General features: G+C 38.0%; 1 protein-coding gene and 1 pseudogene across 4 annotated transcripts in view; one reads left to right on the top strand and one right to left on the bottom strand.

The window, feature by feature from the left end:
* PARG (poly(ADP-ribose) glycohydrolase) overlaps positions 1-18,535 on the bottom strand; it is a 130,014-nt gene that overhangs the window by 84,999 nt on the left and 26,480 nt on the right. The window lies entirely within an intron of this gene.
* LOC101134616 (large ribosomal subunit protein eL33-like) lies at positions 12,439-12,786 on the top strand (annotated as a pseudogene).

Raw genomic sequence — 18,535 nt, 5'->3', positions numbered from 1 at the left:
CACAACCTTTTGAACGTATTTTCTTACTTATAAAATGAAAATATCTTGCAGAGATGTGGTCAGAATTATAAGCTTTTCAGCAAATAACAGCTAGTATTATGATGATGATGATGCATTATTTTACCCTCTGCCTTGTTTAACATTTTACTACCATTAAACCACGAATTATGCTTCAGGACTCAGTTCCCATCTCCCTGGGAAGCCTTCACTGATTGCCTGACTGCCCCTTACTCTATGACTCTAGAGCCAAATGTACATACTTGTATTAGAACACTTACTGCGGTTATTACAATTATTTATCTGCATTTCCTGTCCTCTGATCTGTGAAACACACAAAAAAATTTAAACATCTTGTGGCCCCCCAGTACTAAGCATAGTATTTAGTGCTCATTATTTGCTGAATAGAGTTGATAAAACCAAAAACATTGCATTTTATCTTCAAAGTATCCTTGCAAGGTAGAAAGGATAAGGGCATCTAGAGAGACTAAAGCTCCAAGAAATAAGCAATTTGTCCACATTCAAAAACTTACTGGTGGTTAGGGGCAGTGGCTCACACCTATAATCCCAGTATTTTGGGAGGCCAAAGCAGGTGGATCACTTGAGGTCAAGAGTTCAAGACCAGCCTGGCCATCTCTACTAAAAATACAAAAATTAGCTGAGCACTGTGGCCCACACCTGTAGTCCCAGCTATTTGGGTGGCTAAGGCATGAGAATCGCTTGAGCTCGGGAGGTGGAGGTTGCAGTGAGCTGAGATCATGACACTGCACCTCCAGCCTGGGTGACAGAGCAAGACTCTGTCTCAAAAAAAACAAAAAAAACAAAAAAAAACCAAAAAACAAAAAGACATTGGGACTAGATGCCAGAGCTTTTCTTCCCAGGTTCACAAGGAAGGATATAAAAGAAATACTGGCCAAGAAACTGGAAGACTAGTTATAGGCCTAGATCTGCATTTACTCTTGTATTAACCACAGAAAAATCCCTAAATTCTTTATTTCCTCATCCATAGTAAGGATAATTCTACTATAACTTTAACTTACAGAGTTACGAAAGCTTTCAGATATAATAGTGTTTTATGAATTCTAAAGCTCCATATAAAAAGTATTAATGTCTAATGGGCCAGTAATTCACAAACTTTCTGGAGCCTCCTTCTTCTTTTATCACCCCCATATCAATTAACTCCAAGTCCTATATTGATTGATCCAGCAGGATCTCACATATTTATTACCTCATCTTAATCACTACTAAACTACCCTCAGCCCTCATCCAGTCTCATCAAGATTACTACAATAATCTAACTGCTGCCCTGCTGCTAGCCCACCTTCAGTTTCTGCCCAAGTAGACTATGATGTGCTTCTGCTCCACTTCAAAGCTTTCAATGGCTTTCTGCTGCCTTTTCAATACAGAACAAATCCCTTGAACTAACAGTCAAGCTCCCTTACCCGAGATTCTTATCTAGTCTCATTCAGCACATATATATAACATACACACACACACAAACTCTACCCTCTGTGCAGCCTACATACTAGAAACTCAGAAATTCATTTTTCTATAGCATCTGTTTGTGCTGCTACAGATACGATCCTGGAATATCTTTCCTTCTTAACTCCAAAACTTATCCAACCTTTTGATCTTGCTCAAACAATAGTTTGCTTCAAGCCTATCCAAATTTACTCTCCAGCTAAAAAGTAATTCTCCCTCTTGTAATTTATTTGAACTTTTTTTCACAAGACACTTAAGACTTTCTGCTTTCTGTTGTTATTTATGAACGTGCCTTCTAGCCCTTACTAGAAGCTCCTTTAAGACAAGATTTATGATTGATTCACCATTCCTACAACAGTGGTGTTCATATGTAAAACTGTCAATAAAAATGTTAAATTAACTGGCACTTTCTATCTGGATTAGCTGATTTTACAAAGCTCATCCTCCTCCTCTCCATTGCCTTTCAGAATCTCTATTACTTAGCAAAAATATTATAGTTTTCTTTTGTGTAAGTTGATTAAACTGTCTATAGGCTAAGCTTTCTATACTGGAACTACCTCTAAGTTTTCCCAAGTCTAAAGCACAAGCTCACATTTCAAAAATTAAAAGTACAAAAACATTAAATGTTAGAGGAAAAACAATCATACTACTAAATTACGTAAGGGTAAAAAAATCGACTGGAGAAGGTGAAAGTTTCTAACATTTATCTGTGCACAACTCAGGCTGACACTTTGAAGAGAAGAATGTGACAGCTTACAAGAAAACAAACTCACTCATTCCCCTTAATTTCTGAAGGCTCATGAAAGTCTGACAGGCCAGCCACAGGGTGATCTCTCATGTGTATCGCCCATGACAATTATGGCTTCAATAAAAATGGTCTCCATTTTTAATAAACTCCAACTGGTTTTCAGGAAATAGCCAGGCTAACATGGTCATATTTAAGAAGGCATATTTCACCAATTAGCAGCTAACTTATTTAGTTCATGGACCTAAATAAGACTGTGCATGGAGAGGTACAAAATCAATGTGGTAGCAGAGGGCAAGGTGGTGTGAAAGGCTGAGTCCAGGGGTCAGCTGTGGTGACACATACAAATGGCTGTGCTGAGGATCACCTTGCCCCTCTACTTTCTTTTGGTTTGATTTGGTTTTCCTCTTTAAACAGCTATTAAGAGTCTCCCTATGAATTTTCAAAGTGTTTATGACTCAAATCTGGGAAATACTGATAAAAATCACAGCTCATTATAAGCATTTGAAATGATTTGCCCTAACGATAGATAAATGAAATACACCGAGTTTTTAAAGTACTCTGTAATTCACACTGGAAATAACCTGCAGTTGTCCTTATATTAATTTGACAGTTGCTTAATATGAAATAATCGGGCTGCTATACAGACACTTTGTTTCCTCCCCATCAAGGATTGCCAGCAGAAGGGGGAAAAGAGGAAAAGAAGTGCTAAGCAATGAAACCTCCTTTCATTTTTAGTCTCCACTCCTATGGGCCAGCTCTTATCAGCTAGTGCAGGACGGAGGAGGAGGAATGAAGGGAGAAAGAGTCCTCCTGCCAATTCTCACCACAACCCTACTTCCAATCTCTCCTAAGCACTGCTGTGTTTCTAGTGACAGAACTCTGCATTAGTTTTTCACTTCAGAAAACAAGCCATCAGAGGTTTAAAATTCACAGACTTTCTGGATGTGGTGGAAATTTCCCCATCATGACTCCTAATTCCAAATAATTAACAACTAGTCTGGGAACACAATCAGTTTAGGAAGAAGATCTTCACCCAATTCTTGAAACAAAATATGCCTCTAATCAAAAACAGTCACACTATTTTCCTACACAAACTTCATTAAACATGAAGAATAGAATTGTGTAGGTTTATAAAACATGAAGGAAGTTCTTCTTTAAACAGTATTTATTGCACAATCATATCGATTTTCATGCTAATAATAAACAGCAGAATTCTTACTTTAGAAAAGACAAAACATAATAATACACCCTCATTATCCTATGCCTCCAAAGAATTTACTTCTCAGTACTATTATGGGAAATGATTATTCCTTAGGAAATAAACCCACACTGGCACAAGACGCTCTGACATGTCTTTCCTATTTCTCACTTCTATTACTGTACGACTACATGGCCATATCCATCAATCACTTTTGTAAACACCACCAAACCACATTGCTATTATGTCCAAGCCAATGGATACTTTCAATACCACATAGTCACATTATTATCCATCTTTATAGACAGGCAGTAAAACTCAACATGACAAAATTTCAGAGAAACAGCTAATGGTGATATAAGTTTTCTAGCCCTAGAAGTAAAATGGATGTAATTTGTCCAAGAAATACAGGTGAGCAATAACTTCAATCTTTTATTTTAAATAATTAGCAGGTTTTTTCAACTCTAAGAAGTACCCTGAAAAATACTTATTTCTCAGTAATATATATTTTTAAGGGATGGGGGTCTCACTTTGTCACCCAGGCTGGAGTGCACTGGTGTGATCATAGCTCACTGCCACCTCGAACTCTTGGGTTCAAGGGATCCTCCTGCCTTGGCCTCCCAAGTAGCTGGGACTACAGATGCATGCTACCACACCCAGCTAATTTTTAAAAAAATTTTTGTAGCGATGGGGTCTCACCATCTTGCCCGGGCTGGTCTTGAACTCCTGGGCTCAAGCAATCATCCCACCTCAGCCTCCCAAAGTGCTAGAATTACAAGCACGAACCACCACACCCAGACTTAAGTAATTTTTATGGTAGTTCAATGACAGCTTAGCACACTCACAGAGCTATTATAAAATGTGCCATGCAAATCAAGTAACGTGCATACATACATATTATAGAGCTTAATTCTTAATTTAATTAAATTATCCAGTATGAAATAATAATATTATAGTTTGAACTTCACTCTTATTAAGGATGAAACAAAACTAATTTTCCTAAAAGGCTTGAGGACACTCTCTGGAAGCGCACTCTTTGGAGAAAGAATAAAAATGCAAATACATTTGTAGTTAAAACAAATGCTATTACAATGAAAAGATCTTTATTAAAAATGGACAAGTTCTACTCAACAACTCAATTATTTGAAGTAATATCCAATCTAAAAAAATTCAAAATGCAGTCAAACAATGCTGAGAAATCTCAGAAGTCCCTGTGAGCAGGCTTCCCAGCAGAAGGATGTCAGATGCAGAAGGATCCTTAGGGATGACCTAGTACATTTCTATTCAGTCTAACTTTCTGCAGTGATGAAAATGTTCTATATCTGTGCTGTCCAGGATGGCAGCCGGCAGCCACATGTGGCATTTGAAATGTGGCTACTGTGACTGAAGAACTGAATTTTAAATTTTATTTCATTGTAATTAATTTCTACTTAAATAGCCTATGTGGATAGTAGCTAGTGTTTGGACTTCACAGATGTAGTCTTTCTTGATACCCTACTCCAATGAAACAGTCACCAGGGCAACTGAAAGAAGATTCAGGGGTTTTCAGACATATGTAGATACAACTACAGATGATTAAATCTGTAGCTTTTTGTTTAGAGGTTCTAAAATACACCTAATTTTATTCAACTGCATCAGGCTACTTTTGGTAACTCCAATTCATTTTAAAAGAAGGATGAAAATGGTCAAATATTCCTCTTGAAGTAATTTTGGTTTTATAGCCCATATAAAAATGAAGGCATATGAGGACCAATGTGGCACATAGCTATATCACATAAAACATTAAGAGGTCAGGTTCAATCTATCATCTAAGGCATTCATCCTCCTTTTGCATGCAGGGAATTAAAGAGGTAAATGGGCGCCTGAAGCGTGAACTTACGGAGCTCAGAAATCCAAGAAAGAGAACAGCCTCTCCCTTCTACTGAATTCTAGTCACGTATTGCTACTTAGTCCAAACACATATTGAACACCCACTTTGTCCAGGACATTAGATTGAGCACTGTGAAAAATAAACACCAAGACAAACAATACAAGGTGTCTGTCCTCTAGAAACTTACTACTTTTTAGGGTAAAAATGCTACACAACAACTATAAAGCCTGGGCACAGTGGTTCATGCCTGTAATCTCAGCACTCTGGGAGGCCAAAGCGGGAGGATTGCTTAAGGGCAAGTGTTTAAGACCAGCTTGGGCAACATAGTGAGACTCGGTCTCTACAAAAAAATTTTTTTTTTTTTTTTGAGACGGAGTCTCACTCTGTCGCCAGACTGGAGTGCAATGGCGCGATCTCGGCTCACTGCAACCTCTGCCTCCCGGGTTCAAGTGATTCTCCTGCCTCAGCCTCCAGAGAAGCTGCAACTTACACGCCACCACACCCAGCTAATTTTTTATTTTTAGTAGAGACAGGGTTTCACCATGTTCGTCAGGATGGTCTCGATCTCTTGACCTCGTGATCTGCTTGCCTCAGCCTCCCGAAGTGCTGGGATTACAGGCGTGAGAGCTACCATGGCCGGCCAAAAAAATTTTACTTAGGTAGGTGTGGTGGTATGGACCTATAGTCCCAGCTACTCTGGAAACTGAGGTAGGAGGATCTTGCTTAAGCCTAGGAATTTGAGGTTGCGATGAGCCATGATTATGGCACTGCACTCCAGCCTGGAGGACAGAGCAAAGCCCTGTCTCTGGAAAAAAAAAAAAACAAAAAAGACTATAGTAAAGGTTATGCATACTGGCCTTACTTTTTCTCTCTACCAATCACCAGTCGCAAATGGTCAACTATCACCTTACACAAAATAATTCCTAAATCTCTCGGTAAGTGATTGTGGTTCAAGGCCCACATTTTTGTGTGCTGGACTACTCTCCCTGAATATCCTGAACTCAGTTCAAGAAACATTAACTGTGCATTAGCCATGGGCTAGAAAATAGTAAGATGCCCTGGAAAAATTGGGCCTCACGAATATTCAGACATTTCGTGGCTATATGATGCCTAATGTAACAAGCACATGGAGTTGTGCACAGGTACTACTGTGAGCACACAGAGGAGTTTTTAGTAGAGGCTGAGAGGACAAAAAAGGATACTCAGAGGAGATAAAAACTGAGCTGAGTCTTGAAGGCTGGATTAAGAAGCAGGCAAACACCATGACAGAGAACCACAAGTAATTTAGAGTCATTAGACCATCAGGTTTCAAGCAGGAAAAGTGGCATGAAATGATGCCAGAGAGGTGGGCAGAGGCAAGGTCATGGAATGCCATAAATATCACCAATAGAGTTGAAAAGAGATGAAATGCCATGGAGGTTTTAAGATCTATGCTTCAGATAGCTCACTGTGTGTAAGCAGCATGAAGGATGGATTTGAAGGGATCAACTGCACACAGGGGTCGACTAGGTGACTGTTACAATATACTAGCTGAGTCATGACGATGGTATGGAGGAGACAAGTGTAACAGAAATAGAGCCGAAACTCAAGAAGTATTTAGGAAGTAAAATTATGACATCATACTGTAAGATGAGGAAATGGTAGATGAGCAGAAAAAGGTGGCTGAGGCAGAATAGGGCAGCTAAAATGATTAACAAGTTCTGGCTTGAGTGAATGAATAGATAAATGGTGGAATCATTCACTGACAGAATGTGGAAGAGTGGTGACAAGGCTAGTTTTAGGTACTTGTGGAATATCCAGGTGAATAAATCCAATAGTCAATTAGAAGATGGCAGAGAGAAAGAGCAAAAGAAAAAAGATTTGCATATAACCTGCATTAAGTGGTATTGAAAGTTCTCACTATGTTAAGTACTAGGAACATAACAAAGAACAAATCACAGCCTCATACAAGGAAGCTTATAGAAGATGACAGTAAAACATCAATTACAGAACTTCGAGTGGTAATGATGTGTCAAGGTAGGTTCATCAATTGTAGCAAATGCACCACTCCAGTGGGGGATGTTGATAATGGGGGAGGATGTGCATGCCTGGGAGTGGGGGATATATGAGAAATCAGTGTATTTTGCTATGAATCTAAAACTGCTCTAAAAAAAGAAAGTCTAGGTCAGGCACGATAGCTCATGCCTGTAATCCCAGCACTTTGGGAGGCCCAACGTGAGCGGATCACCTGAGGTCAGGGATTTGAGACCAGCCTGGCCAACATGGTGAAACCCCATCTCTACTAAAAATATAAAAATTAGCCAGGCAAGGTGGTGCGTGCCTGTAATCCCAGCTACTCAGGAGGCTGAGGCAGGAGAATCGCTTGAACCCAGGAGGCGGAGGTTGCAGTGAGCCAAGATCATGCCACTGTACTCCAATCTGGGCAACAGACCAAGAGAACATCTCAAAAATAAATAAATAAATAAATAAATAAAGTCAATTGCAGAAGTGATAGTCATGCTGAACACTAAAAGTCAACCAAGCACTAACCAGGCAGCAGGGAAACAGCGACAAGGCCAGAAAAGAAACAGTGACATATGTATCCTAAAGTATAATTGTTTTGGACATGCTGCCCTTGAGGAATGGAATAAGACGAGCTTTTCCTTTGAGATAACAAGAAAGAGAAGCATGAGGTATGTTGAAACCCTTAAAATAAAGAAACTTAAAGAATTTACCTTTTAGATGTCCTCAAATCTCTCTGAGAGGTATTAAGTAGGAGCAGACTGATAGTGGAATGTCAGTAAATGTTACAAAACAATGAAAAGGTTTGGAATCCTAGAGTAATAAGGAAATATATAAAAGATGGCAACAGGAAACAAAGGCCTAGTTAAGATTGAATAACATGAACTCTTAGCAAGGCCTATCAGTAAGATTTGTTATTCCCTCTCTCCCTCCTTCCCTCTCTCCTCTCGCCCTTTATTTCTTCCTCCTTCCCTTCCTTCCCCGTTACAACTGTGCTCTGCAAAGTGTGCTCCATGGAATACTTGCTACAAAGGAAGTCAAAAGCTGTTACACGGAAGCTGTTTATAAATAAGTTTGAAAAAAAGAGGTTTAATTAAATAAAGCTAAGCATGTTTCTTTACTGTAAGACTCCTCAGAGCTATTCCCAGAAGGAGGATATAATACGCAGTACATTCCCCCACCTTAACTATTAACCCTTTACTTACGAAGTGTTAATATTTGCGTAATACAACCTGGGACACAGTGGACCAGAAGAAAAGGGATGAAAGCAGTGGAGACTCAAAAAACAGAAAGCACAGTAGGAATAAGGGAGTAGAAAACTAGGAGGCTGTGGTGGGAGAAGAATTCTGAGCTCATGGCTTTAGAGAAGGAGCTGGCCCAGGGGATAATCAGGTCCAAGCTCTGGTCATTTGTGGTCACATGGGTTAATAAAGTAGAAGGTCTCACACACAGACTGGGTTTGACTAGTAAATGGTTCATCAACATGAATATCAACTGAACTGAAGTTGCCCAAGGCGATGCCAAGTAACAGGAGAGAGGAAAAGAGGTGTCAAAGATGGGCAGATAACAAGAATGGGAAGAGGGAATATAACCAGATGGCAAAGGATTCAAAGGAACAAAGACTGTTGGAAGCTGGTAGGTGCTTTCCCTGAGGCTGTGATGCTGCTGCTTTTTTTTTTTTTTTTTTTTTTCCCAGAAGAAACAGGGTTTCACCATGTTGGTCAGGCTGGTCTCAAACTCCTGACCTCAAGTGATCTGTCCGCCTCAGCCTCCCAAAGTATTGGGATTACAGGCGTGAGCCACATGCCCAGCCATGTGGTTCTAAATGATGCCAGATCTAAGGCTATGGGCCATTAAGGCTGCCTTCTGCTAGACGGTTTTCTTCTTCTTTCTACCTTGAATTCAAATCTTTGAACTTATTGGGCCTCCCTAGCTTTACTCAATTAGTTTTTATGATGAATCTTCCCCTTTCCCTAGCCATTTTCAATTGACCTAATGTTTGGGTAGTATGTTTAATCTGATTCAGCTTCTTTCCTAGGTGCTATGTCAAAGACCGATTCTGACAGCATGTGCCACAGTCCATAGATAAAAATGAGATGTCACTTAGTTACTTAAACTCCCTAAACCTTGGTTTTCCATTCTTCATTTGTAAAACAGAAATATTAATAGCGTCTAACTCATGAGGTGGTTGTTAGAATTAAATCAGATAAAGCATACTGCTGACACTATAGTTGGTACATAGAAAACTCTCAGTAATAAGCACTACCACCTCCATCGCCAAAGATAACCAAATAAGATGATCCAGCAAACACAAAGGAGATATTTACAGGGAGGATCTTGTAGAAGAGGTGAGTCTGGGATGAGACAGGCCTATGCCTGCAACAGACAGAAGTGTCCAAGAGAAGTGAGGCTGGAATAGTCTGCAACTTAAGCAGCAGGCATGGAAGAAGGAAAGGATTACAAAGGGAGACAGGAGCCAACTATCAGGAAAGAGGCTATGCATATGGTTACTTAAGGCAGTGAGCAGTTCCAACATTGCACTCCCAGTGGAAGATGCCCTTTTTTATCTTAGAGCTAGGCTTCTCAGGACTGAGGCAGATTAGACCAAGAGCAAGACCTCAATACATATCACTTTGGAGTTCATTTGAAAATATTCCATATTTCATTATGCTGGAAATGGCCCTTGCTGCAGAAAATGTCTTTTTGTAACACTTTTCATGTAATCAAAGAGCATTTGTGGTGACAAGGCACTATGTCACTCAGCTTACTAAAAACTTCGTTAACACACTATAAAGAAAAATTATTTAGCCAGCTTAGAATCTGACAGACTCTTGTAGTAAATCATTACCTGTCATTATCATCACAATAAATCGAGGATGAGTATTTTTCTCTACTAGTACTAATAGTAAAATAAGGAGAAAGACCATTGGCTCAGTCTTTGGTAAACCACAGCACTAACAGCACCCCCTCATATAAAAGGACCAATGGACCTATTTAGTCTTTGATGAGCAAGTTTACCGCTTGTTTAGATAGGCTACACACTGAAACAATACATAAATTTGAAAAACAGATCTAACGTTCTGTTTTTATTTACTCATTATTTTTACCTTCAGATAAAAATACTACAATAGCCCTTCCAGGGTTAAATATGAAATGTTACATGTAGATAAGTGTTCAAAGCATACTCAAAAGGACTATAGAATTTATTTTTATGAGTAGGAACATAAGAAGAATAAATGCAAATTAACAGGAATTATAAATCAAGGCATCATGTTTAACTGTGTTAATAAAATACAAACAAAACAAAACAAAACCCAAAACACTTCAGAGCTAGCTGATAGAGATATAAATCATGGGCAAGATTAAAACACAGAATTATTTTCACTCCTCTAACAGTAGATTTTTGGATAATGAAATCAACACCACAGCAACATTTAAAAAGAATAACTTCCACTGCTATTTGACCCAAATGAAGGGTTAGAGTTATAGGACAAACTAAGTACTAGCTTAATTTCATTATTAGAATATAAGAGAAAGTCTACTGAATGAATTTTCACTTTTGAGTATCTATAACTTCTAACCTCTTTGTCCACCACATAAATAAATACAATCCAGATAGTGTTTTGCAAACACAAAATAACAACTCTAACTTCATCAGTGATCTAGTGCATAGAGGGCTCAACTAAGACTGATATTCCATGGTAACTCATCAAGTTTATAAAAGCAAAGTGCCTAGTTCCAATTGGAGTAATCTGTCCTTTGGGATATGCACTATTTAGAAATCATAAATCATAAATATGAAACCCTCAACATATGTCCCAATTCAAAAGCACTCATTAACCAAACCAAGGAGAGAAATTCCACATATTCCATACAAATCTAAAAGTCACAATTGATCTGTTTCAATATTTTAGTGATTCTGATTAGCTCCCTTTTGGCTCCTATAATTCTCACGAATTAAATTGAGCTGTAAAGTAATGCAGACCTTATGATTCCAGAGACTGTGAGTCACCAAGGGAAGAGGTCCAAAAAGGTTAAATTTCCACTGAACTCCAAATCAGAGGTTCGAAAGCTAGAGAGATAAAGACATTAGCTGTAGTCTTATGAAACATTTAAGGCTGCTTTCATTTGACTAGGAGTTTGGTACAGGCTCTTTGTGACAAATATAACAAAGACACTTGATATTTTTTAAGCTTTGAAGAAAATCCCAGAAAACAGATTATCTACGAAGAATGTTAAATGAAGCTAAGTAATAATGTGTTTATATACATTCAGAAACTTACTTCAGTGTTATCAAAAAACCAAACCAAACCAAAACAAAAAATGACCACCAAAAGGCTATCATGGAAGGAGGCCACATTCCTTCAGTTACTGAATAACGAAATCTGTTGTGATTTAAAATGGTAGTTATAACAATTTACCGCCTTAGGTCAGCTTTTCCCAAACTATTCTAAAAAGCACTAACCCTCCATGAAATGTTTATAGACAGTCTGGGGATAAAGAGGTGGGGATAGGAGGAATGAAGAGAGAAGAAAAATCCTCTAACAATATTTTTGTTCTAAAATTTTTAATACACAAAAATACTGAGTATATTTGATACAGTTAAAATTACCATGAGATAAGCTACTCATAATACCATGCCACACCTCAGAAAGCCAGGATGTCCACAGTATACCACATAGGCATGAATGCATTGATGCTCAAGTGATGCATAAACATACAACTATTGTGTTTTACGTTATTGAATCATAGCTGATTTGTGCTGTGATTTTTGCCTAATAATTTCAACATATATTTTAACTTTTTATTATATAAGAAAGGCATAAATCAAAACTTAATTTCTTCCAGCCATTACTTTGTGTATGTGAAATAACTTTTTGTAATCTATTTTAATACAAGTTTATGTTCTTTTTTCTGAGTTTCTACTGATGCTCTGTCAATACATTATCATTTTTAAAGTTTTCCATAATCACAAGTTCAAAAACTGTTATTTTAGCTAAACACAGGTATAATAATACATGCCTCAATTTTGGAGACAATGAATTATGTTGTACCTGTTTTTAAAATTTTAAATGGCCTTTCTCTTTCTGCCAACTTGGAGCCTGTGGAGGGCTGCTGGGAACAGGAATACTAAAAGGAAGTATGTCTGGAAGGCTGTGGTCCAAGGCCATTTTTGCTGAGTATAAGTGGGGTCTCCAGAACCAAAGACAGCACACAGCTCTTTTTAAAATAGAAGGTGCTTATCCCCAAAATGAAACAGAATTCTATTCGGGCATAAGATGTGCTTATATATACAAAACAAAGAACAACAAAGTGACTCCTGGTGGCAGACCAAACAAAACCAGAGTAATCCAGGGAAAGGTAACTTGGTCCCAGGGAAATAGTGGCATGGTTCACGCCAAATTCTGAAGCAATCTTCCTGCTAAGGCCACTGGACACAGAATCTGTGTGATGCTGTACCCCTCAAGCATTTACATTAATGAAAAGTAAATAAATAAAAGTGGATTTGTGCTCTTGGAAAAAAAAAAGTAAAAAAAAATTTAAATGACAGAAGCAGTTCTGAAGAAAAAGACAGATATAATAACATGATCAACTTAATTTGCATCATTCAAAACTCAATATGATGTCCCATTTACCTTTTAAATTAAGTAGCACATAAATAAAAATGCAAGTTCAATACTAATAGAATTACACACTCTTATTTACAGTGATAGAGGCTTTAAACAGTCTTTCTCTGACAAGTCATAGGACAAGAGCTGATAGGAGAATGCGTAGTCGATATTTTAATAACTACAGCGAAGACAAAAGATGCACAATTTCTAAGTTGCAATAATCTATTTTGTATGTATGATTTGAAGTAAAGACTTTATGCTATATATCTATATTTAAATTGTGGTTTACAAAGAGAAACATATTACTCGCCTCATCACAGCAACAAAATCATTCTAAAGTCTAGGTTTTTCATTTTTTACTTTTAAATGTCCTCTCATTCCTGTACTCCTATCTCTCACTCTCTACCTTTACCAGCCACAGATGCAAAAAACAAAAGCAAAACCAAAACCACTTCATTTTGTTATTTATGACAGCCTTCATGGAAAAACCAATGGAAGGATGAAACGAAAGGCTTATACATTTCTATCTTTTCAATTCCAGACATAAAACTCAACATGGAAAGGAAGATGAAATAGTCACTAAAATCCTTAGGCTTCCTTTCAACAATTAATCCATTTTCTTAAGAAGTTTGCTACATAAATCAATTGCAGATTTAAAGCTCTTTATAATAACATTTTATACTTACTGTGAATATTCAAAAAGTACATAAAAATATATATGTATAGTCTAATGAATAAATATAAAACAAATATCCAAGTCCAGAAATAGAAGCCAACATTGCAGACACAGAAGAAACCCCCTTAAAAATACGTCCCCCATGCCGTTCTTCAGTTACTACAGCTTTAATGTAAATTTCACAAGTTAATACACTATAAGTGAAATGAAACAGTGCCACAGGTGTTGTAAAAGAGGAGTATTTGGCTGGGCACGGTGGCTCATACCTGTAATCCCAGCACTTTCGGAGGCCAAGGTGGGTGGATCACCTGAGGTCAGGAGTTCGAGACCAGCCTGACCAAGATGGTGAAACCCTGTCTCTACTAAAAATACAAAAATTAGCCTGGCGTGGTGGTGGGTGCCTGTAATTCCAGCTACTCAGGAGGCTGAGGCGGGAGAATCACTTGTACCTGGGAGGCAGAGGTTGCAGTGGGCCGAGATTGTGCCACTCCACTCCAACCTGAGTGACAGAGAAAGACTCTGTCTCAAAAAAAAAAAAAAAAGAGAGAAGTATTTAAAAATTCCTCCAAGATGCATTGATAGAGGACTTTTATAACATATAGAACATTTTGTACAACTTTCCAGTGAAAAATGCCAGGAGTAAGTATATTGATTCATTTAGAATATAAATTACAGAAGTGTTTGAATTTAATTTTGTGAAACACCACACAGGAGGGCCATAAAACACAGATTGTGTGTTTGTAGCACTTCCAGCAGCTAGCAGTGAGGAAGACCAATATTAGCCCTGAAGTTGCAGAAAACACTAAATAACAGCCATTTCGACTCAGTAGCACCTAAATATATAATTATAAATAACAAATTAACAGATTGGTCTCTGTGATCTTTGCTGGTTTCTGAAAAACTAATAAAAGCTTAGGTAATACTCCTTACTTCCATTCCAGTAGAGGTGCTCACACACCAGGGTGGGCTTCTGGGCACCTTACCTCTTGTGCTAGAGACCAGAATGTAGGTAATTACAGTACCATGGATTCACAATGACTGTTGACATGAACTCCTCTTGTTGTAAGGTAGTTTGGGTTACAAAATCCTTTACTTACAGAATTAATCAAAGAAAGGTTTTAAGGAGATAAATATCAACAGCTTCAAAATAAACGTAACTGCAAAATATTAATCTTAATATGATGTCAAATTTAATTCTTTTCCTTAATAAAACAAGCCACTCAGAGTTCAATGTGACATTTAAGTAAAGAATTTCCAAATTCTGGCTGGGAGCAGCCGCTCACACCTGTAATCCCAACACTTTTGGAGGCCGAGGTGTGCAGATCACTTGAGGTCAGGAGTTCGAGACCAGCCTGGCCAATATAGTGAAACCCTGTCTCTACCAAAAATCCAAAAATTAGCCAGGTGTGGTGGTGCATGCCTGTAGTCCCAGCTACTCAGGAGGCTGAGGCACAAGAACTGCTTGAACCTGGGAGGTGGAGGTTACAATGAGCCGAGATCATGCCATTGCACTCCAGCCTGGGCAATAGAGTGAGATACTGTCTCAAAACAACAAAAAATTAGAAAATAAAAATTGAAAATATTGCCAAACCCTGCTAATAAACAATGTTTAAGGACCCTTAGTTTAAGGCTGAGCGCGGTGGCTCATGCCTGTAATCCCAGCACTTTGGGAGGCCGAGGCAGGCGGATCACGAGGTCAAGAAATCGAGACCATCATGGCCAACATGGTGAAACCCAGTCTCTAATAAAAATACAAAAATCAGCTGGGTGTGGTGGCGCACGTCTGTAGTCCCAGCTACTCGGGAAGCTGAGGCAGGCGAATGGCTTGAACCCAGGAGGTGGAGGTTGCAGTGAGCCGAGATTACCCCACTGCATTCCAGTCTGGTGACAGAGCTGGAATCCATCTCGAAAATAAAGAACGCTTTATAGGCCAGGCACAGTGGCTCATGCCTATAATCACAGCACTTTGGGAGGCTGAGGAGCGAAGATTGCTTGAGCCCAAGAGTTCAAGACCAGCCTGGGTAACAATGGTGAAACCCTATCTCTACAAAAAAATACAAAAAACTAGCCAGGTGTGGTAGCACATGCCTGTAGTCCCAGCTAAACGGGAGGCTAAAGTGGGAGGATGTATACAGCCCCGGAGGTTGAGGCTGCAGTGAGCTGTGACAGCACCACTGCACTATAGCCTGGCTTTAAATAAAAAAATAAAAGAACCCTTTATAAACAAGCATTCCTAGTACAGAACATAAGACACTGAAAATGCAAACCAAATATAATTTGTTTTCAACTTAAAACCAAACCAAACAATTGTTTCCCTTGCACTAAAAATCTTTTCTTCCACCAATCCCACCTATATAGGTATGTCTGACACTTACTTCTCACTAACCACTGCAAGCGTGGGCAATGTTGTCCCTGAGGGTCATGACTTGCTAAAGTTCTAGAATAATATCTGGAGATTTGATGGATAGAAAAATAAACAAGTGTATTAAACATCCAAGGTATTTTGTTAAGTACACTGATAATGACAGAATAGCAAACAATCACAGGGAGAACCACCTTCAAATCTCTAGATAAGCTTTACACAAATTTTTTCAAATCTCCAACAAACACAGGAATGGATGAGCAGACAATTTATCAATTTGATGGAATATTATTGCAACCATTAAGGCTAAACATTATAAAGTTATATAACACAGAAGATTTTATAATACAGCAAAAATTTTAAACATACATTTATATCTAGCTATAAGACATCATATATATGGGCAAAGACTTAAAAAGAATACAATAAGAAATGAATACTTAGTGTAGTTGTGGGGACTTCTCCAACCCTCCATATGTTTACAAAGTAAATACAAATCAGAAGGTCTGGTTGGGGGCGGTGGCTCACACCTGTAATCCCAGCACCTTGGGAGGCTGAGTTGGGTGGATCACTTAAGGTCAGGAATTTGGGACCAGCCTGGCCAACATGGCAAAACCCCATCTCTACTAAAAATACAAAAATTAGCCGGGCAACGTGGCGGGCACCTGTAATCCCAGCTACTTGGAAGGCTGAGGCAAGAGAATCGCTTGAACCCGCGAGGCAGAAATTGCAGTGAGCTGAGATTGTGCCGCTGCACTCCAGCCTGGGTGACAGAGTGAGACTCCATTTCATAAATAAATAAATAAATAAATAAATAGTAGAAGGTCGAAAACGCAAGGACTCTTCTCCCTAAAGAACTGTAAAACCATCATCAGCACCTGCGTAATCATCTCATATTTATGATCTACACTGAACACACCAAAACTTGCTATATATTACCCGTTTCAGGCATGCTTCTGGGCAAGGTCACCAGATAAAGGGGAAACAAGGTCCTGTCTGAGTATTCTGATTAAGAAGAGAGAAACAAATGACTACTTCATAGCAAGGTGACAGAGGTATTGTAACCAATGGCATGTTTTACTGCCATCTCAAGGTATCAAATTATACATTACTTCTTACCCCAATTAACCATCATGTCCAATTTAAGCCCAGAAAGTTACAATACAAATGTTATGTCCTGATAACTTAAGTGACAAGGATAACGATTATATCGGTTTGATCTACTTTTCATCATATCAGATATTACATTGCTGTTACAGTGAAAGACATTTAGATTCAAGGATATCTGAGATATCCAATTTCCAGACACAAGGATAAGTCTTCCATTATTTATGCCTGCCTTGTAAAAGCCATATGGGTCAAAAGCTCAATAAGATAATTCTGAAATTACTGGCACTACCTCAAAATGCAGAATTAGTTTGGATTCTATTAACGTGACGTAAGAATTGCCCTTAGCACCTAGGTTTTTTGCAGAAAGTAACAAATTAATCCTAAAATTCAGAGTGAAATGCAAAGAATCCAAAAATAGCCAAAACAAATTTGAAAAAGACCAAAGTTACAGGACACACACTTCCTGATTTTAAAACTTACCACAAAGCTACGCAACCAAGACTGTGTGGTACTGGCACAAGGATAGACATATAGACCAGTGTCGTAGAACTGAGAGGCCAGAAACAATCCTTACGTCAACTGGTTTTGAAAAGGTGCCAAGACAATTCAACAGGGGATAGAAGAGTCTTTTCAACAAATGGTGCTGGGACAACTTGTTATCCACATGCAAAATAATGAAGTTGAACTCCTACCTTACACCACATATGAAAATTAACTCGAAATGGATATTCACATGGAAAATAATAAAATTGGACTTCTAATTTACATCATATACAAAAATTAACACAAAATGGGTAATGGTCATAGTGTAAGAGCTAAAGCTATAAAATTCTTAGAAGAAACATAAATCTTCACGATCTTAGATTAGCTTCTTAAATATGATCCCGAAAACAGAAGAAAAAAAATGATAAACTGACTTTGTCAAAATTAAAAATTTTTGAGCTTCCAAGTGTAACATCAAGAAAAAGAAAAAAAAAAACACAAAATGGGAGAAAATATTTGCAAGTCATATATCTGGTAAGGAACCTGCATCTAAAATATACAAAGAATGCCTAAAATTCAATAATAAAGACAAAAAATTTGAATAGGTATTTCTCCAAAGAAGATATAGAAATGGCCAATAGACAAATGAAAAGACTCTCTCTGCTGATGGTACTATGAAAGTGATATTCTTATCCACTACTGGCAGCATAGTAAATTGCTACAATTAATCTGTGGAAAAATGATTTTATGACAAAAGTTTTTAAAAGATTTTTAAACAAATGTTTTGTGCCCTTTGACTTAGTCATCTAATTTCTGGAAATCACCTAAAGAAACAATATCAAATATGGGAAAAAATATATACATATATAATGATGTTGCCACAATGTAACTGAAGGTAAAACTGGATGCAACCTGTACGTTTGAGAATATAAGAACCATTATATTCTCAAAATCTAATCATGGACTATTATACATTCCTTGATAATGCTGATAATG

The sequence above is a fragment of the Gorilla gorilla genome, chromosome 8 (genome assembly GCF_029281585.2).
Source record: "Gorilla gorilla gorilla isolate KB3781 chromosome 8, NHGRI_mGorGor1-v2.1_pri, whole genome shotgun sequence".
Taxonomy (NCBI): domain Eukaryota; kingdom Metazoa; phylum Chordata; class Mammalia; order Primates; family Hominidae; genus Gorilla; species Gorilla gorilla.
The sequence above is the reverse complement of the archived record's forward strand: the minus strand, read 5'-3'. Positions and strand labels throughout refer to the sequence as shown.